The sequence below is a fragment of the Microcaecilia unicolor genome, chromosome 8, assembly GCF_901765095.1.
Source record: "Microcaecilia unicolor chromosome 8, aMicUni1.1, whole genome shotgun sequence".
Lineage (NCBI taxonomy): Eukaryota > Metazoa > Chordata > Amphibia > Gymnophiona > Siphonopidae > Microcaecilia > Microcaecilia unicolor.
The window spans coordinates 70,878,549-70,900,547 of NC_044038.1; the positions used below are offsets into that span (position 1 = coordinate 70,878,549).

Here is a 21,999-nt window from a genome sequence, read left to right on the forward strand (position 1 = left end):
ATGTTACATATTTTGATGAAAACAAAAGGGTTGATAAAGGCTGGATTATCCCAGATGAGCCTTATCATCCAGAATATGAAACTAGAACCATAATAGACATGCCAGTGTATATAAATGCCATACCAAGGCAGATGTCTGAAAGCAACTCATCTGTATCTAACGAGGAACAGACAGAGGAAGCAGACACAGAAAGGATCATTGAAGAAGACAGTACAGTTGGAGAAGGGGAATCAATTGGAGAAGGACTCTCAGATTTAGAGGATGCGGAAAGGTCAGACCAACCTGTTGTCAGACGCTCATCCAGGGAAAACAAAGGTATTCCACCCCCAAGACTGTCTTACCTAACAAAGTCAGCAGAAGCTCAAGAGCCCTTAACATGGGATGAGATTGAGAAAATGCCAGCAGAAGAAGCTGCTGAATGGCATAAAGCTGCACAAGAAGAAATTGATGCATTGGATAAAAATAATACTTGGATTCTTACAAAATTACCTCCTGGCAAGAAAGCTATAGGATGCAAATGGGTATTCAAGTTAAAAAGGAATGCACAAGGAAAAGTGGAAAGGTATAAAGCCAGATTAGTGGCAAAGGGATATCTTCAAAAATATGGAGAAGATTTTGATGAAGTGTTTGCACCTGTAGTGAAACACACGACAATCAGAACACTTCTGAGCATTGCAATCTCAAAAGGCATGCAAGTCAAACACATTGATGTGAAAACAGCATTTCTTCACGGAGATATAACTGAAGACTTGTACATGGAACAGCCAACAGGTTTCATAAATACAAAACAAAGACAGCTAGTGTGTAAATTAAACAAAGGTCTTTATGGATTAAAGCAAAGTGCAAAATGTTGGAATGACAAATTGCATGAAATATTGACAAATTTAGGATTTAAGCAAGGTGAAGCAGATAAATGTTTGTACACTAGGTGCACAAATGGACAATATGCATACATTTTAGCTTTTGTTGATGATCTGCTCATTGCAAGCAAAAGTGAGCAAGAGTACAAGGGCATTGTAAAGTGTTTAAACCAGAATGTTGAGATAAAAGAACTTGGTAATGTGTCATACTATCTTGGTATAGAAATTGAGAAACAAAATGATGGTTCTTATCTTCTAAGCCAGAAGCAGAAAATAAATGAGCTTATTGAAAGTTTAGGTATGCAAGATGCCCAAGTTGTAAGCACTCCCATGATCACTGATTTTCTGAAGGATGAAACAGTAAGAGAACCTTTACCAGATAACATCCAATATAGATCAGCCATAGGTAAGCTTTTATATCTAGCTACCACATACAGGGCTGATATAGCAAATGCAGTAGGAATTTTGAGCAGAAGGGTCAGCTCACCTACCAAATCAGATTGGACTGCAGTTAAAAGGATGGTAAGGTATTTAAAGGGTACCATTGATTGTAAATTAAAGATTTCAGCCAATAGTAATCCAAAACTAATATGTTACTGTGATTCAGATTGGGCAGGGGATCATTCTGATTATAAATCCACAAGTGGATATGTGTTTATGTATGGAAATGTACAAATTTCATGGGCCAGTCATAAACAAAGTATTGTGAGTTTGTCTTCTACAGAAGCTGAATATGTGGCCGCATCGGAAGCGTGCAGAGAACTGATGTGGATTGAAAAACTTTTGCTGGATTTCGGAATAGCTGAACAGAGACCAATCCAGATAATGGAAGATAATCAGAGCTGCATCCGACTGTCACAGAATGACAAGGTTCAGTCACGCACCAAGCACATCGCAACGAAATACCACAACGTGCGAGAGTTGGCGAAAGAAGGGGTCATCAGTCTACACTATTGTCACACCAGTGAGATGACAGCTGACATCATGACCAAACCGTTACACAGAGAACATTTTGTGAATCTGCGTATAAAGCTTGGACTTTGTATGAATAAATAATTGCATGACAGTTATGCATGAGAAGGGGTTTGTTGGAATGTAATTGTATTTTACATGCATTGCCTGTCACCTATTATTTCTCTGTGATTACTCTGTGACCTCTGATGTGAATTACTTAGAGAGGTCACACAGCTATGCAACTTCCTGTGGGGGTTAGATGCAGCACATGAAGCACATGGAGCACATGGAGCTCATGATCTCTCCTAACCTGAGAGGATCTATGGTGGTGTGAGCATCCATTACCATCTAAGCACATGGAAGGAGCTGATAATACAAATGTATAGTAATATGTATATATAAGCCTGTCTGATTATAATCTAACTACAAACTGTGAGTAAACAGATGTTTTGTTACTTCAACTTTAAAGTGACTCAGCAGTGAATTATTCAGGGGTGAATGAGAGAGAGATGAAGAAAGAAATTAACATTTCTAAAGCTGAAGCTGTGTGTACTAAAATCTGCTAATTATTTACTACAAATAATCCAACAGTTGGTGCCAAGATATGGCCCGGCATTGAATATCTGGGACTAATTTAGCCAGCAGCAATCAGTGCTTAAAATAACGCTGACTGCCACCACTTTGCAAAACTTGAAATAGAGTATTTCCGTGATTGACAAGTGATCTTGTTTCAATTTCTTGAAATTGAATAAAATGAAAACTAAAATTTTATGGTTTGGTGATTTTGAATCACTGCCAGCCAGGGAATTAACTTTGGATTCAGGTGAAATTTTGAAAATCGAAAAAGAAGCACAGGTTTTGGGAGTCCTTTTGGATTCCAAATTAACATATGAATCTCAGATAAATAACCTTGTAAAGAAATGTTTCTTCAAATTACGTTAGCTAAGAGCTATAAGGTCCTCTTTGAGTAAGGAAAGTGTCAGAGTTATAGCTCTATCAATACCTCTTCTGCAATTAGATTATTCAGTATCTTTAAAGTTGCAAAGATTGCTCCAACTCCTTCAGAATACTGCGGCTAGTATTTTTTGTTTGGGTAAATTTGAAAGGGCCACTGCCCTACTGAAGTCCTTGAGTTGGCTCACAGTTAATTCATGGATAGTTTTTAAAATTGCCTGTTTGATTTTTAGCACATACAACGGAGAGGGTCAGAGTACACAGCAAAAGCAGTCCAGAAAAAAAACCACAAAGGGCTCTCAAGAATGGAACAAGTGGACTTTATTAATGACCCGACACCGGCCGTGTTTCGGCGTGAACCAAAGCCTGCCTCAGGTGTCAATTCTAAAACATAAACAGAAAACACTGCTTAGAAGAAAAAACATTACAATTAAAAATATAACTGATAAAATAATGACTATGGAAACCAAATTTACATAAAAATGCAATGTATAAATAAATAACTGTACTTTGACCCCCCCAAAATTGTTTTACTGAATAATTACAACTTTTTAAAATCATTTCATGGGCTGAAGGAGTCAGTAGGATTTAAAATCTTCCTAATAATCAGTCTACCACGTGTGAGATCCATAAAATGAAGCTCAATTTTCTATCATTGAAAGGCATTAGAAATAAGAGGCAGGTTGAATTGTCTTTTCCTTTTCAAGAGGCTAGGCGGTGGAACTGCCTTCCAAGGCAGATTAGAAAATTACCCTTCTTATTCCCTTTTTTTGGAAAATTCTTAAGGCATATTTGTATCCAAAGGTAAATTGATCTGTTTAATTCTTGATAGAGTGTTAATTATATTTTGTAATTTCTTCTACTGTTGAGGTTTTTCTCTTTTGTAATCTGCTTAGAATCTTTTAAGAAATATGCGGAATACAAGACTATCGATGGTATGGTATGGCTGAATACTAGGGGCATAAGTTTTGTCTTTTTCAGGTTCACTTGAAGGGCCCAGGGTTAGCAGTAGGTCTCTGGCAGTTTTAGATTCTCGTGCTGACTTCCTGAGGAAGGATATACAGTGACCAGATAATCTGCATATAGCAAACATTGGATGTCTGAGGGGCCCTTTTACTAAGCCGCGTAAGCCCCAATGCATGCCAAAATGGAGTTACCGCACAGCTACCGCATGGCCCTTGCAGTAATTTCATTTTGGCGAGCGTCCGCTTTGCGCACCCGAAAAATATTTTTTTATTTTCTGGCATGGGTCAGCTATGTGCATCAAGTGGCATTTGGCATGCATAGATCATTACCGCCCAGTTACTGTGTGAGACTTTACCAGTAGGTCAATGGCTGACGGTAAGGTCTCAGACCCAAAATGGACGCGCAGCAATTTTCATTTTGCCGCATGTCCATTTTCGGCAAAAATTTTTAAAAGGCATTTTTTGTAGGTGCGCTGAAAAATGATTCTGCGTTAACCCAAAACATGCATCTACACTACCGCAGGCCATTTTTCAGTGCACCTTAGTAAAAGGACCCCTGAATCATTTAGGTTCAGTGCTGGGGCTGACGATCTCTCTGGTACTGTGGGGAGATCATTGATGTAGTTATTGAAGAGGGTAGGGCTTATGCTACATCAGAAATGCCATGGATGAACCATGCCAAAATTAAGATTTACTTCCCTGAAGAGTGAAATTTTTCAGACGGAGCATACAAGGTATAAATCTGGAAAGATTATTACTTGGCAAATGAAAAAAGCAGCATAAAACGATATTTGCTTTTCTGGAGCCTCTAAAAGGATACAGGCAGAGTAGATAAATTTTCTGGGCTGAAAAGTGCCCTTCACTCAGCAGCTAAAAGTATGAGGGTTAAATGAAAAATAATGCCTCCAATTCCATAACTGTTGTTTAAATGAAGATATTGTAATGAATAAAAAAGCAAAGATAATGCTTGAAACTTGCTCTTTTATTATGTGTATTTACTCTTGTACATAGTCGCCATCATTCGCCATACATTTCTGCCCATGATGGACAAGTTTTTGAAAGCTGTCGCAAAAGAACTGCACATCTTGTCTTTTCAGCCAGTTACTCACTGTCCTTTCCACCTCTTCAATTGAGTTGAACAGGTGCCTCCAAAGGCATTCCTTCAATTTGGAAAAAGATTGCATGGTGCTAAGTCTGGGCTTTACGACAGATGGGGATAAGATAGTGAGACCCATCTTCACAATTGCCTCTGTGGTGTTTTGTGCTATGTGAGGTCTAGCGTTGTCATATAGTTACAAAATTTCTTTCTTGTGTTTCCAAACTTCTCAATCATTCTTTCAAAGTTTTGAGGTTTGCAATGTAACACTTTGAGTGATCCTCCAATTGTCCTGTACAAGTTCCTCAACCTTTCTCATGTGAGACTCATCAGTTGCTGGTCCACTTCATTTTTGATCACACAGAGCAGTCTTTCTAGTCCAGAATCTTTACATTTTTTGGCCCAGTGACATACAGTACCCACAGTCGTCAACATAAATATAGTAATATAGTAGGTGATGGCAGAAAAAGACCTGTACGGTCCACCCAGTCTGCCCAACAAGATAAACTCATGTGCGCTACTTTATATGTATACCTGACCTTGATTTGTATCTACCATTTTCAGGGCACAGACCGTAGAAGTCTGCCCAATACTAGCCCTGCCTCCCAACCACTAGCCCTGCCTCCCAACCACTGGTGCTGCCACCCAATCTCCACTAAGCATCTGAGGATCCATTCCTTCTGGACAGGATTCCTTTATGTTTATCCCACGCATTTTTGAATTCCGTTACCGTTTTCATCTCCACCACCTCCCGCAGGAGGGCATTCCAAGCATCCACCACTCTCTCCGTGAAAAAATACTTCCTGGCATTTTTCTTGAGTCTGCCCCCCTTCAACCTCATTTCATGTCCTCTAGTTCTACCGCCTTCCCGTCTCCGGAACAGGTTCATTTGCAGATTAATACCTTTCAAATATTTTAACATCTGTATCATGTCACCCCTGTTTCTCCTTTCCTCCAGGGTATACATGTTCAGGTCAACAAGTCTCTCCTCATACGTTTTGTAAAGCAAATTCCATACCATTTCTGTAGCTTTTCTTTGCACCGCTTCAATTTTTAAAAAATCCTTAGCAAGATACGGCCTCTGAAACTGAACACAATATTCCAGGTGGGGCCTCACTAACGACCTGTACAGGGGCATCAACACCTCCTTTCTTGCGGCGGTGAATTTCAATTGGAGAGACTCCTACAACAGTCAAAAATTCTATCACGGCATGTTGCATAAATCACACCGACAAGTGCTCACTGCATGCTTCTATTTCACAACCAATAGCAAAACAGCCTTTTCACACAGATTCTACTCACCGACTGAGGTGAAGGAAGAGATTTCAAATAACAAGTGAACACATGTAGCGCATCAGTGCTGCCATCTGTTGATGAAGTATGGAGGGGGAGGAATTACTTTTCATTTAACTCTTGTATGTTCATAGGTTTTGGAGCATATATACTTATTGTTACAGGGAAAAGGGATAGGGTAGGGGGAAGCTGCATGAAGGAAAGTATGCTCAGATTTCTTCCTACTAGTGGAGCCACTTTTCTCCCCCCACTGCTTCATAACAGATCTCACATCCCACTTAAACTTCAAACTCCAGCATGGTATTTTCCCTAAAGAAAAAGGCAACATCCTGCTCACCCCAATACCAAAAGACACCAAGAAAAAAAAACAAACGACATCACCAACTACCGCCCAGTAGCATCTATCCCATTAGTAGTCAAACTAATGGAAGGACTGGTGACCAAACAACTTGATGACTACATAAACAAATTCACCATACTACATGAGTCACAATCAGGATTTCGACCCCAACACAGCACCGAAACAGTACTACTTACTCTCCTAACTAAATTCAAGCAGGAGATAGCAATAGGCAAAAGCATTCTCCTCCTCCAATTTGACATGTCCAGTGCGTTCGACATGGTTAACCATAACATACTGCTAAGACTCCTAGATTACTTCAGAATTGGTGGTAACACTCTCAATTGGATCAAGGGTTTTCTAACCACCAGAACATATCAGGTGAAATCAAGCACAAACATATCGTCACCCTGGAAACCAGATTGTGGAGTACTGCAAGGATCACCACTATCACCGATCCATGTCAACCTCATGATGGCCCCACTAGCCAAGGCCTTATCCACCCAAGGCCTAAACCCATTTATCTACGCCAATGACGTCACATTATACATCCCCTGCAAGCATGATCTGGCAGAAATCAATGAAATCAAGCTCAGCTTAAACATCATGAACTCATGGGCAAATGCATTCCAATTAAAACTCAACACAGAAAAAACACACTGTCTCATCATCTCATTCCAATACAATACATACAAACCCACCAACATTAACACCCCAGGATACACCCTCCCTATCTCAGACAGCCTGAAAATTCTCAGAGTAACAATCGGCTGAAACCTATCACTGGAGACCCAAGCGAAATCCACCATAAAGAAACTTTTTTTCTCAATGTGGAAACTCAAACGTGTAAAACCATTCTTCCTGAGGGAAATATTTCACAACCTGATACAGTCAATGGTACTAAGCCACGCAGACTACTGCAATGGAATTTATGCGGGATGCAAAGGACTGTCTTTCTATGTTTAAATTGTACAGCGCTGCGTAACCCTAGTAGCGCTTTAGAAATGTTAGTTAGTAGTAGTAGTAGTAGTAAATCATAAGGAAACTTCAGACCGCCCAAAACACAGCAGCTAGGCTTATATTTGGAAAAACGCGTTTTGACCGCACCAAACCACTCAGAGAAAAACTGCACAGGCTTCCAATTAAAGAACGTATCACTTTCAAAATCTGCACAACAGTTCATAAAATTATTTACAGCGAGGCACTGGGTTACATGACAGACCTCATCGACCTGCCAACCAGAAACACTATAAAATCAGCACAATCATACCTAAACCTCCACTACTCAAGCAGCAAAGGACTCAAATACAAATCCAATTATGCATCCAGCTTTTCCTACTTAAGCGCACAACTATGGAAACCACTACCAAAAGTAGTAAAAACTATGCTCAACCACCTAAATTTCCGGAAAGCACTAAAAACAGATCTGTTCAGAAAAGCATACCACACTGACCCAACATTAAAAAACCTGGATACCTGCGACATAACGAAACCAAAGACCGTAATGGACATATCCTAACTCTTCTTCTCCCTCTCTAAGTTCCCCCCAATTGTATTTACCATACATGTACCTCATTCTACCACAATATTACCTTGTAATTGTTCATACCTTGTATCTGTTGATACCGGAATCGGCTAACACCGTTTACGGTACTATGTAAGCCACATTGAGCCTGCAAATAGGTGGGAAAATGTGGGATACAAATGTACCAAATAAATAAATAGAAATAAATTAAGCTTAGTAACATAGTAACATAGTAGATGACAGCAGAAAAAGTCCTGCACGGTCCATCCAGTCTGCCCAACAAGATAAACTCATATGTGCTACTTTTTGTGTATACCCTACCTTGATTTGTACCTGTCCTCTTCAGGGCACAGACCGTATAAGTCTGCCCAGCATTTTCCCCGCCTCCCAACCACCAGCCCCGCCTCCCACCACCGGCTCTGGCATAGACTGTATAAGTCTGCCCAGCACTATCCCCGCCTCCCAACCACCAGTCCCGCCTCCCACCACCGGCTCTGGCACAGACCGTATAAGTCTGCCCAGCACTATCCCCGCCTCCCAACCACCAGCCCCGCCTCCCACCACCGGCTGTGCCACCCAATCTCGGCTAAGTTTGCCTCGCATGAAAATAGTGATCAGGGTGAGTGAGCGAAGGGGCTCAAAGAAAGGGCTAAAAGAATGTGTGAATGAGAGAGCCTTCAACTGAGTGTGACATACTCCTAATAAGTGATAGAAGGGACTCAAAGAGCGTGAGAGGGCTTTAAAACAAGTGTGACACATTCCTAATGAGTGAGAGAAGGGGCTCAAAGAGTATGAGCGTGAGAGATCCTTCAAATGAGTGTGACACACTCCTAATGATTGAGAGAAGGGGCTCAAAGAATGTGAGAATGAGGCTTCAAATGAGCATGATACACTCCTAAACAGTGAGAGAAGGGGCTCAGAGTATGAGAGTGAATGTCACATACTCCTAATGAATTAGAGAATGGGTTCAGAATGTGACAGTGAGAGAACCTTGAAATGAGTGTGATATATTCCTAATGAGTAAGAGAAGGGACTCAAAGAGTGAGAGAGAGAAAGCCTTGAAATGAGTGTGACACATTCCTAATGATTGAGAGAAGGGGCTCAAACAGTGTGAGAGTGAGAGAGGCTTCAAATGAGTTTGACACTAATGATTGAGAGAAGGACTCAAAGAATGTGAGAGTATGAGAACCTTCAAGTAAGTGTGACACACTTCTAAACAGTGAGAGAAGGGGCTCAGAGTATGAGAGTGAGAGAGGCTTAAAATGAATGTGACATACTCCTAATGAGAGAGAAAATGGGTTCAGAGAGTATGAGAGCCTTCAAATGAGTGCCACACACATCTAATGAGTGAGAGAAGAGAATCAAAGAGTTTGAAAGCGAGAGAGCCTTCAAATGAATGTGACACAGTCCTAGACTTAGCATCTCTGCTGCATTCCTGTCTCAGCCCTCATTCTTGTCTGAAACTCTCAGTCTGCGGGTTGTTTATTTTTATTTTACTGCCAATGGATGAATACATTCATTTAATAATATCATAGGTATTTTCCTAATTCCAGTTTGTAATGGTTCAAGGTTGAGGTCAGGGTGCCATAGAGAATCAAAAGCTTTTGTAAAGTCAATAAAACAGGCAGATGTTCTCCCTGAGGAAGTGTTTATTTACATGTTTATCGATCAGTGTCTGTAAAGTAGAGATGTGGTCAGTGGCTTGGTGCAGTTCATTTTATTATTTGTTGAAAATGTTACAGAACAGTTTACTAATGCCAGTATTGTGGATTATCCTTCACCCATTTATAATTTCATGAGATGGACCACGTGATACTAAAGCCAGAGAAGACGTATGTCTGCTGAGCTCTGGGGCTCCTGACCTTAATTTTGTCAGTACTTTGACACGGTGAACTGGTACTTACATTAAGTTGTTTCTCAACACCTGGAGAGGTGCATGGACAAATTTGTTGAAGGATCAAGAGCACCAATGCTTGCGAAATCAGCTCAGAAGGAGAGAGGGAAACCCAAATTGGCAGACAACAAAATGGTGGCTCCAGCATCAGAAGTGGTCTTGCAGTTTAGGGAGGCAATCCTCTCAGACTTGCAACTGTGGAGCAGGCTTTAGGCTCTAAGGGCTTTACATCTTTTGGGTCAAATACAACACCTAGAGACTCTTCTTACTGAAACAAACAAGAGAACCATGGAATTGGAAGCCCGAGTATTAGACTTTGAGGATGGAACACAAGCTTGTATTGCTCCATAGTGCGACTGCACCTCGAATATTGTGTTCAATTCTGGTTGCCGTATCTCAAAAAAGATATAGTGGAATTAGAAAAGGTGCAGAGAAGGGCAAAGAAAATGATAAAGGGGATGGAATGACTTCCCTATGAGGAAAGGCTAAAGCGGCTACGGCTCTTCAGCTTGGAGAAAAAACGGCTGAGGGGAGATAGGATAGAGGTCTATAAAATAATGAGTTGAGTGGAATGGATAGACGTGAAGCGTCTGTTTACGCTTTTCAAAAATACTAGAACTAGGGGGCATGCAATGAAACTACAAAGTAGTAAATTTAAAATGAATCGGAGAAAATGTTTCTTCACTCAACGTGTAATTAAACTCTGGAATTCGTTGCCAGAGAATGTGGTAAAGGCGGTGAGCTTATCAGAGTTTTAAAAAGGTTTGGATGGCTTCCTAAAGGAAAAGTCCATAGACCATTATTAAATTGGACTTGGGGAAAATCCACTATTTCTGGGATAAGCAGCATAAAATGTTTTGTACTTTTTTGGGATCTTGCCAGGTACTTGTGACCTGGATTGGCTACGGTTGGAAACAGGATGCTGGGCTTGATGGACCTTTGGTCTGTCCCAATATGGCAACACTTATGTACTTATGTACTTCTGAAGCTGCATTGAAACAACTACAGGAAACGGTAAGGGCACACAAAGCTAAGCTGAAAGATTTAGAAAATAGATCTCAGCGGGGCAATCTTAGATTTCTTGGGATACGTGAAACATTGTCTGATTCTCACTTATTGTTTGAGATAGAAAATTGGCTGGAAAAAACTTTGCCCCTACACGCTGGCATGGACCCTACTCGCTTGGAGCGGGCATACAGAATTGGGCGGAAAATACCTGGTGAACTGCGGCCAAGCATTGTCATTGCAAAATTCTCCAAATATACAGTGGGGGAAATAAGTATTTGATCCCTTGCTGATTTTGTAAGTTTGCCCACTGACAAAGACATGAGCAGCCCATAATTGAAGGGTAGGTTATTGGTAACAGTGAGAGATAGCACATCACAAATTAAATCCGGAAAATCACATTGTGGAAAGTATATGAATTTATTTGCATTCTGCAGAGGGAAATAAGTATTTGATCCCCCACCAACCAGTAAGAGATCTGGCCCCTACAGACCAGGTAGATGCTCCAAATCAACTCGTTACCTGCATGACAGACAGCTGTCGGCAATGGTCACCTGTATGAAAGACACCTGTCCACAGACTCAGTGAATCAGTCAGACTCTAACCTCTACAAAATGGCCAAGAGCAAGGAGCTGTCTAAGGATGTCAGGGACAAGATCATACACCTGCACAAGGCTGGAATGGGCTACAAAACCATCAGTAAGACGCTGGGCGAGAAGGAGACAACTGTTGGTGCCATAGTAAGAAAATGGAAGAAGTACAAAATGACTGTCAATCGACAAAGATCTGGGGCTCCACGCAAAATCTCACCTCGTGGGGTATCCTTGATCATGAGGAAGGTTAGAAATCAGCCTACAACTACAAGGGGGGAACTTGTCAATGATCTCAAGGCAGCTGGGACCACTGTCACCACGAAAACCATTGGTAACACATTACGACATAACGGATTGCAATCCTGCAGTGCCCGCAAGGTCCCCCTGCTCCGGAAGGCACATGTGACGGCCCGTCTGAAGTTTGCCAGTGAACACCTGGATGATGCCGAGAGTGATTGGGAGAAGGTGCTGTGGTCAGATGAGACAAAAATTGAGCTCTTTGGCATGAACTCAACTCGCCGTGTTTGGAGGAAGAGAAATGCTGCCTATGACCCAAAGAACACCGTCCCCACTGTCAAGCATGGAGGTGGAAATGTTATGTTTTGGGGGTGTTTCTCTGCTAAGGGCACAGGACTACTTCACCGCATCAATGGGAGAATGGATGGGGCCATGTACCGTACAATTCTGAGTGACAACCTCCTTCCCTCCGCCAGGGCCTTAAAAATGGGTCGTGGCTGGGTCTTCCAGCACGACAATGACCCAAAACATACAGCCAAGGCAACAAAGGAGTGGCTCAGGAAGAAGCACATTAGGGTCATGGAGTGGCCTAGCCAGTCACCAGACCTTAATCCCATTGAAAACTTATGGAGGGAGCTGAAGCTGCGAGTTGCCAAGCGACAGCCCAGAACTCTTAATGATTTAGAGATGATCTGCAAAGAGGAGTGGACCAAAATTCCTCCTGACATGTGTGCAAACCTCATCATCAACTACAGAAGACGTCTGACCGCTGTGCTTGCCAACAAGGGTTTTGCCACCAAGTATTAGGTCTTGTTTGCCAGAGGGATTAAATACTTATTTCCCTCTGCAGAATGCAAATAAATTCATATACTTTCCACAATGTGATTTTCCGGATTTAATTTGTGATGTGCTATCTCTCACTGTTACCAATAACCTACCCTTCAATTATGGGCTGCTCATGTCTTTGTCAGTGGGCAAACTTACAAAATCAGCAAGGGATCAAATACTTATTTCCCCCACTGTATTCATAAGGTGGAGATCCTGAGAGCCTACAAATGCACAGAGATGCACTCACATACGATGGTTATCCAGTACAGGTTTTTCAGAACTTCTCTGCCACCTTAATAGAAAAAAGGAAACAATTTTATCTGCTTTTTGCAGCACGCCAGATACGCTTTATCTTCTTGTATCCGGCAAGTCTAAAAATCTGTCATGGTAGCAAAGGGCATGTGCATTCCACATATGCAGAGGCTATTCACTTTGTAAACACCTTGGAAGCGGCTGGTGCATCATCCACCACTTGAGGATACAGTAGGTTGACATTTGGTCCCTGGATGGTTAACTATTTGTTCTGATTATTATTCAGATCAATTTTGCAGTTCTGTTAGTGTTTACATCTTCTCCTGGTGACTCTTTTGTCTGGATACATTGACCAGTGCTGGTTATCTGTGGCTGTGGAACCCTGGAAGGCATCAGCAGCATGCTCTACAACATCTCTTCTCTTCTGAGCATGGGATGTGGCTTTGGTTCTTTTGGACTGGGTTCTGTTTTGGGAAATTAGTATAGATGGGCGGAGGGTGGTTGGGGGGGTGGGGTGATTGTGGACTGTGTTTCTGAATATTAACTGGACTGGGATGGGGAGATGGTAAGGTGGGGGGTTGTTTTGCTTCATTTAAATTTTTCTTACCTTGTGGTTATCTTTTGTTGAGTACACATCACATCTTTTCTTTCAAGACTCATTATATTTTTAGTTTTGGAGCAACCCTGGGGTGAGGCTGGGTGCTATGGAGATTTTCATAAGGTACTTTGTGCAGATGGCCTTTCAAGACTTTTTCCTCTTACCACATGGCTGTTAAACAAGGCCTAAGAGTGTTGTCTTGGAACATTTCTGGCATAACATCAAACATATAAACAGCAAGTGACTGACTCACCTGCAAATGTGCAGTAGAGACTTCCCTCTCTGTCCCGCCCTCGCGTCAAGACGTGATGACGTCAGAGGGCGGAACAGAGAGGGAAACGGAGTCGGAGTCACTGTCGGACGCTGCCGCCTGGAAACGAACATCGCGCGCACCAACCTCCCCCCTCCCCCCATCCCCACCGCCGCTCCCACCCTCCTCCGTATCGGGCCCCCTGCACTGACCTGACAGTGCCTCTCACCTCCATGTGGAAGCATTGCAGGGAGCAGCGGCGCGATCTACTGCTGCCTGCAGCGCTTTCACATGGAGGTGAGAGGCGCTGTCAGGTCAGTGCAGGGGGCCTGGCACGGAGGGGGAAGGGAGCGGCGGCGAGGAGGGTAGCTGGAAATCTCACCCGTTTTAACAGGCTTAACGGCTAGTTACCAATAAAGCGCACAAAAAATTTGGCACACCTCAATCGGTATCAGACTGACATCATTTGCTTACAGGAAACTAAATGGAATGATACTGAACATCAGAAGCTCAGTTGAGGTTGCGTAGGTGATGCTTTTTCTTCTTCTTCTCCATTCTGTAAGACAGGTGTGGTGGTTCTTATTAGGAAATCGATGAGGAATGAGGTAACGCCTATCCTGCACGATGACTTTGGTTGATAACTCATGTTAGAAATTAAACAGTTTGGATGTAAGTCTAATCTTTTGACAATCTATGCTCTCAACCAATATGAAAATGCCTTTTTTCGGCCTTTGGTTTAAGTGGGCCTGCATGACCCCACTGTGCCTCTGTTGCTGTTTGGTGACTTTAATCAAGTCATGGACCCTGTGGTGGACTGCTCTGTTCCTGTGAGGGGTGCGTGGGTGGGTGTAGACCATGGTTTGCCGTACCTGTGTACCTCCTTAGGCATAGTAGATGTCTGGCGGGTATTCTACCTCATGGAGTGGGACTACACACATGTGTCCAAAGCTCATGGCACATTATCTCGCATAGATTATATATTACTTTCACACTCCCTATATCAGCATGTTCACCAGGTGGAGAGTGGCCTGACTTTGATATCTGATCATGCTATGGGTGGATTTAGACTGGGGTCAGACTGTTGGGGAGCAACCACCTTGGCGATTTCCAGCTTACCTGTTTGAGGATAAACACTTTCAGCAATACTTGTGCTCTAAATGGGAGGACTGTGTCAACTTTAATGTGCAACATATGGACAACCCTAGCCTCTTTTGGGAAATGTCTAAAGCTGTGTTGAGCGATATCATATCATATGTGGGCCATAGAAAACGTAGATTGGCTCAGGGGATAGTTCACCTTGAACAGAAGTATACACTGGCTAAACACTCCTATATACAATGTCCTACACCTACCTACTGGGAGGCCCTGACGGCGATGCAAGATGCCATTAACGCTCTTGTCCATGAATGGACCGAAAAAATGCTCTTTTATAGGAAGTTTCAGTATTACCAATATGGTAATAGATCAGGTTAACTTTTGGCCCATATCACAAAGCATTAGATGGGTTCCAGATGTATCCCAGGCCTCATTGATAGTAACTGTAATTTGCAACATGATTCTTTAATAGAAAGATGTTTAAAAAAATCATGAGATGTTATAAAGAGGGGTACATGAAGGGGTGAGTATTAGTGGATGGGTAAGAAGTGGTGGGGGAAGGGAAGAATTGAGCGTGGGGGGCATAAGAGCCCAGGCCTTCCTAAATTATCTTTGTACTAGTTGACAGAGGAAGGCAAGTGGAGATAAGTGATTGGGGGGTTAGAAAGAGGGGGGCAAGATTTATTATTGGGGAGGGGGAACAAAAATAGCAAAATTTGTTGGACTTGGTTTTGGTGTGAAGATGTATTAAATAGCTAGTTGTAATGACTTTGAAAGGATGTTGTTAAATTACTTCTCTCATAATTCTATAACCTTGAGCACTCATTTTCATGCTTAGCACGCAAAATTGTACACGCATATTATAGAATGCTGTGCATAACTAAATTGTTAAATTAGGTACTAATTGGCATAAAAAATTAATAATTGGTTATAATTGGAGTTAATTGGTGCTAATTTGCAGTTATACATGTAACAGCATTTAGTTGGTATTCTATAACCTTATTGTGTAATTTCTTTGATGCACAAAGAAGGGTGTGGATGTGGGATGTGGGATGTGGGATGTGCATGGGCCTATCACTTATACACTAGGGTTATAGAATACTATCAGTTACATATCTTACTGACAGCAGTTAGGCGTGAATATTTATACCACCCATTGAGCTAGTGTAAGTACTTACGCCTGAAATTAGGAGCATAACTCTGGACTTATGCTAGTTCTCTATAATGGCCATTGTAAACAGAATTGTCATGATAAGAATTTGCACTTAGCACACACACTTTAGGTGACCTTTTGAGAATTACCCCCCTAATGTTTTGCTAGTTAAACTACACAGGACACTAATGTCTTTCCTCCATTTTCGAAGACCAAAGTAGGACTGACCAGGTATAACTAATTAAGCAACAGCTAGACAAAATTTTCCTAAGTTGCCTTAACAGGTGCAATTTCGCGAAACACCCTCGAATGATTGATCAAGTCTGCACAGAAAAATCCAACTTTAAGTCTAGATAAACTTCTAAATTCCTTGCCTCTTCTCCAGTCTTTAAAGGTACACCTCCAATTGCAATAATTGATTCCACCTCATTCTCTGTCTGACTAATTCAAACTCCCTCTAATTTATCCACATTTAACTTTAATTTACATAATTGAAGCCAGTGAGCCAAAGCATCAAGACATTTATTTTGATTATTTCATTTGATTTTTCTACTGTGCTGTTTAATTGTGTATAGTTCTGATACTGTATAATGATGCTCCTGTTTCTAGGGTTCAATGCTTTCTTAAATTCTGCTACTGTCCTTGTTTCCACAACCTCCACTGGGAGGCTGTTCTATGCATCCATTGTCCTTTCCATTAAAAAAAAAGTTCATTAGATTACTCCTGGGTCTACTACAGGGCTTCCCAAATTGTCTTGGGGACCTCACAGCCAGTCAATTTTCAGGATACCCATAATGGATATGCAGGAGATCAATTTGCATACACTGGAGACATAATACATGAAAACTGATCTCATGAATATTAATTGTGGGTATCCTGAAAACTTGACTGACTGTGTAGCCCCCAGGGCAGGATAGAAAAGCCCTGATCTATCCTCTTTCACCCTCATCCCATGACTTCTGTTTTCAGAGTCTCCTTTCCATTGAAGACCTGAATATGTATACCCTAGAGGAAAGGAAGGATGGGATGATACAGACGTTTAAATACTTGGTAAATGGACATCCTTGAGGTTGCAGGGTCGTAGACTTAGGAGTAATATCAAGAAATACTTTTTCACAGAGAGGGTGGTGGATGCCTGGTATACCCTTCCAGTGGAGGTGATGGAGACAAAAACAGTGATGGAATTTAAAAATGCATAGAATAAACACAGAGGATCTCTAAATAGAAAGAGGACAGTATCAAAACAGAACTTAAATGTGCTCATGGCTGCTGATGTGTTATGATGGGCAGGAGTGTTGCTCTGATGGTAACTCCAGCAGTGGGGAAGTGAGGCCAGTGAAGGCAGAATTCTACAGTCTGTGTTTCATATATAGCAAGACAGTTCTGGATGAGCTAGAGTGGGTTTCAGTGGCATCTCCAGTAGTTGGGAAGTAAGACCCGTGCTGAGTGGACCTCTACAGTCTGTGTCCCAAAATGGCAAAGATATCAGGTTCAAATATACATGTTTTAAACATACATAGTAAACATAGTAGATGACGGCAGAAAAAGACCTGCACGGTCCATCCAGTCTGCCCAAGAAGATAAATTCATATGTGCTACTTTTTTATTTGTACTGTCCTCTTCAGGGCACAGACCGTATAAATCTGGCCAGCCCTATCCCCGCCTCCCAACCACCAACCCCGCCTCCCACCACCAGCTCTGGCACAGACTGTATAAGTCTGCCCAGCACTATCCTCGCCTCCCAACTACCAGACCCGCCTCCCACCAACAGCTCTGGCACAGACCGTATAAGCCTGCCCAGCACTATCCCTGCCTCCCACCACCGGCTCTGGCACAGACCGTATAAGTCTGCCCAGCACTATCCCCTCCGCCCAACCACCAGCCCCGGCACAGACCGTATAAGTCTGCCCAGCACTAGTCCCGCCTCCCAACCACCAGCTCTGCCACCCATTCTAGGCTAAGCTCCTGAGGATCCCTTCCTTCTGCACAGGATTTTATACCACATTCATATCATAAGCTATTCGTGTAGGTGCTGTGTTTCTCAATGGGGGAGGGGAAGATATCTTAAGGTTGAATTTAGCGAGTAAAATGTTGTTAGTTAATAACATTGTAGGATTGTTGGTATAATCGCAAATGTGACTGTTGGGCAGACTGGATGGACTGCTGTCATCTCCTAAGTTGCTATGAAGTAAAAGTAAACCTAATCACTGTGAATTTATATGTTGGACATATTTAAATGTCTTGGTCCTATCTCTTCTTTCCTTCCTCTCCTCTAGGGTATTTGTGTTTACATCTGTCTCCATATGCTTTTTGACAAAGGCTACTGAATATTTGTGGATCAGTGCCATCCAGTTTATATACTTTTAATGATACAGTTTCCAGAACTGCACATAGTAATCCAAATGAGGTATTAACAGAGAGGTACTATCACCTTCTTTTTGCTAGCCATGCCTCTCTGTGTGCACCCAAGAATATTGTATTACTTGCCTATCACTTTTCCCTATGGACATAAGTGCTGTCTCTGTGGGTATAGTGAGTGTTTGAGAAGCTCCAACAACTCTGTATTTAACATCCCAATCGTTTTAAAAACTTGTCTTCTATATATCCAGATACTAGACATTGTGTAATGGATATTGGATCCTTTGTCTGCTTTTTTCTGTTTTCCCTTTCTTTTCTTGGTTTATTTATGAACCGCCTGATGCTCCGCAAATGGTGGTATATTAAGCACTGTAATAAACATGAACATAAACCTGCTTCTAATCAGATTCTGAGATCTAATGAGTTCAGGCTATTCCAGGTTAGTGTGGCTGGACAGATACTTCGGTATCTTCTGATTTCATGTAATCATTTCTAATATGAGACAGGGCAGGGGATCAGTTTGGAGGAGAGAGGAGATCAAGGACTAAGGAAGAGAGATAGGAGATGGATGCGGGTCAGGATGATGGACGTGGGGGAGGGAATAGAGGCCGCTAAGGAGTGGCATGATGTATATGGGGGGCAAGAGAAGAAATGGAGTGGGTGGAATGTGTGCTCATGAGGAAGAGGAGATAGATAATGAGCAGAGTATGTGTATACATGTGTGTGTGTGTGTGTGGTATGTGTATGAGAGAAATCAGGTGCAATGTGGAAAGGGGGCGTGAGAGAGGGAATCACCCCTCCCTTTCCCATACCTTATCATTACCCCTCCTTCCTCCTTCCTTCATCGCCTGTCATCTGCCCCTCTCCTCACCCCATCCTTGAGAACCCATTCCCATGCCAGTCCCCCTCCTTCCCTTCCCCCACACCGCCTATACCAGTCCTTAGAAATCGCCCTTTCTCCCATCCAAAAAAAGAAAGCAATCAAATTAATTACCCGCACATATCATTTATTATACAGTTTTATATGAATGTATTTATACAGCAGACTTGCCACAGAATAGCTAGAACTTTCTCACAGAATCTACCCAAAAGGTTATGTATATAGGGAACCCTGCCAGACCCTCTCTTTTGTGTTTTTCACCACTACTGTCATTAGTTTCCCGAGGGTGACAATTCGATTCAATCTGCTTCCATCCGCCACCTCCCCTCAGCTAGTTTAAGAGCCTGTCTATGTCTGATCGGAATTGCTTACCACGGCTTTAGGCCATCAATATATTAAAGCCTTTTATTTTTCCATGTACAGCTCCAGCACCCGATATTTCCAAAACCCTCATCTTGACACCGGTTCTTGATCTATGTATGGCAGCTGTTGAAGTGACAGCCTGTCTTTACCCTTACTGTAAACAGATAATTCCTTAGAAAATGTTATAGCTCTTTGTCTGCTGCCTAAGTCCCCGCTCCTCATTTCTTGAAGTCCTGCTGTTCTACACTGAACTATAATGTGGACTTAGCACTGGAGGTGCTGACATGATTGAGGGTGAAAAACACAATACAAATTACCCAGCTTTGGATGCAGTGAAGGACCTTGTTCAATATTGGGGGTGCTCGGCACCCACTGGCACCCATAGAGCTAGCTCTGCCTGTAATACTAAGAAACTGAGAGTATCCCAGCCTGCTCACTATCCCCATAGACATTTACGTAGTAACATGGTAGATGATGGAAGGCAAAGACCGATATGGTCCATCCAGTCTGCAGATAAACTCATAGCATAAGGTATGATGTGATCTTCATATGTATACCTGATCTTGATGTGTCCTTGCTATTTTCAGGGCATAGACCATAGAGGTCTGCCTGGCACTGTCCTTGTTCTAAAACTTGTGAAGTTGTCATTGAAGCCCTACTCTAGGCCATCCAAATCTGTCCAGCCATGATCAGGGCACAGACCGTAGAAGTCTGCCCAGCACTGGCCTTGTTCTCCAACTTCTGAAGCTGAATTTGTCCAACCATAATCAGGGCACAGATCTACTTTTCCCATCAAGTCTCTGATGATTCAGTCCCCCACCTGAAGGTATTTCCTTTTGATGCACTCTTGGGTTCCCATCTAATAGGTGCCTTTCTTTCTCTGTCAAGTCGTATGAGGAGAGACTTGTTGTCTTGTTGACCTGAACATGTATACCCTGGAGGAAAGGAGAAACAGGGGTGATATGATACAGACGTTCAAATATTTGAAAGATATTAATCCGCAAACGAACCTTTTCCGGAGAGGGGAAGGTGGTAGAACGAGAGGACATGAAATGAGATTGAAGGGGGGCAGACTCAAGAAAAATGTCAGGAAGTATTTCTTCACGGAGAGAGTGGTGGATGCTTGGAATGCCCTCCCGCGGGAGGTGGTGGAAATGAAAACGGTAACGGAATTCAAACATGCGTGGGATAAACATAAAGGAATCCTGTTCAGAAGGAATGGATCCTAAGGAGCTTAGCCGAGATTGGGTGGCAGCACCAGTGGTGGGAGGCGGGGCTGGTGGTTGGGAGGCGGGGATAGTGCTGGGCAGACTTATACGGTCTGTGCCGGGGCTGGTGGTTGGGAGGCGGGGAAAATGCTGGGCAGACTTATACGGTCTGTGCCAGAGCTGGTGGTGGGAGGCGGGGCTGGTGGTTGGGTGGTGGGGATAGTGCTGGGCAGACTTGTACGGTCTGTGCCCTGAAGAGGACAGGTACAAATCAAGGTAGGGTATACACAAAAAGTAGCACATATGAGTTTATCTTATTGGGCAGACTGGATGGACCGTGCAGGTCTTTTTCTGTCGTCATCCACTATGTTACTATGTCATCATTTTAGCCTTCCCTTCCAGGAAACATAGAAAGAAGACAGCAGATAAAGACCATGCACCCTATCAAGTCTGTCCATCTATATAAACTGCTTACTTCCTCAGTCCCTTCCTTTCCCTCAGACATCCTCAGTGCTTGTTCCATGCTTTCTTGAATTCAAATACTCATTTTTTATCCATCATCTCTGCTGGGAGGCCTTTTCATGCATTCACCACCCTTTTCTGTAAAGAAATATTTCCTTACATTACTCCCAATTCAATTTCTTTTCACCTTTATCCTATGACCCCTTGTTCTAGAGCTTCCCTTCCATTGAAAGAGGCCAGCCAGCCCCCTGTGGCAAAACTGTGGTGATTGTGGAGACGTCCTTCATATATGGTGGACATATTCCAAAGTGCAAGCTTTCTGGTCAGAGGTATTGAACAAATTAACATAAATTGCACAAGTCTCATATTCCCAGAGTGCTGCACATTGTTTGCTATCCTTTAAAGCAGAGGCATAGCCAGACCTTGATTTTTTTTTTGGAGAGGGGGGCTGGTCCCTAAGTGGGAGGGGGCACATTTTGCCCCACCTCCCCACCACTCCTTGCCCCTGCCACAACCGCACATACCTGTGGCGATACTTGGTGCTGCACTGCCTGCCCTGCTTTCCTGCCCCGGTGCACATGCATGCTCAGTTTTAGTGAAATTGAGCATGCTTGAAGCCTGCACATGCTCAATTTAATTAAATCCAAGTAGGCACATGAAGGAGGGGAAGCAGGGCAGGCAGTTATCGCCACAGGAAAGCTTCTGCTGGTGGGGCTTGGGGACCCAAATTGGGGGGCGGGTCAGGCCTCCTGTCTGTGAGTACAACCAAAGTGGTTTTCATATAGTTTAGGAACAACAACCGAACAGGAAAACCAGTGAAACGTCCAGTCAAATAA

At 42.7% G+C, this 21,999-nt stretch overlaps 1 protein-coding gene across 1 annotated transcript in view; it reads left to right on the plus strand.

The window, feature by feature from the left end:
* GRIK5 (glutamate ionotropic receptor kainate type subunit 5) overlaps positions 1-21,999 on the plus strand; it is a 344,153-nt gene that overhangs the window by 104,366 nt on the left and 217,788 nt on the right. The gene's annotated exons all lie outside the window — the stretch shown is intronic.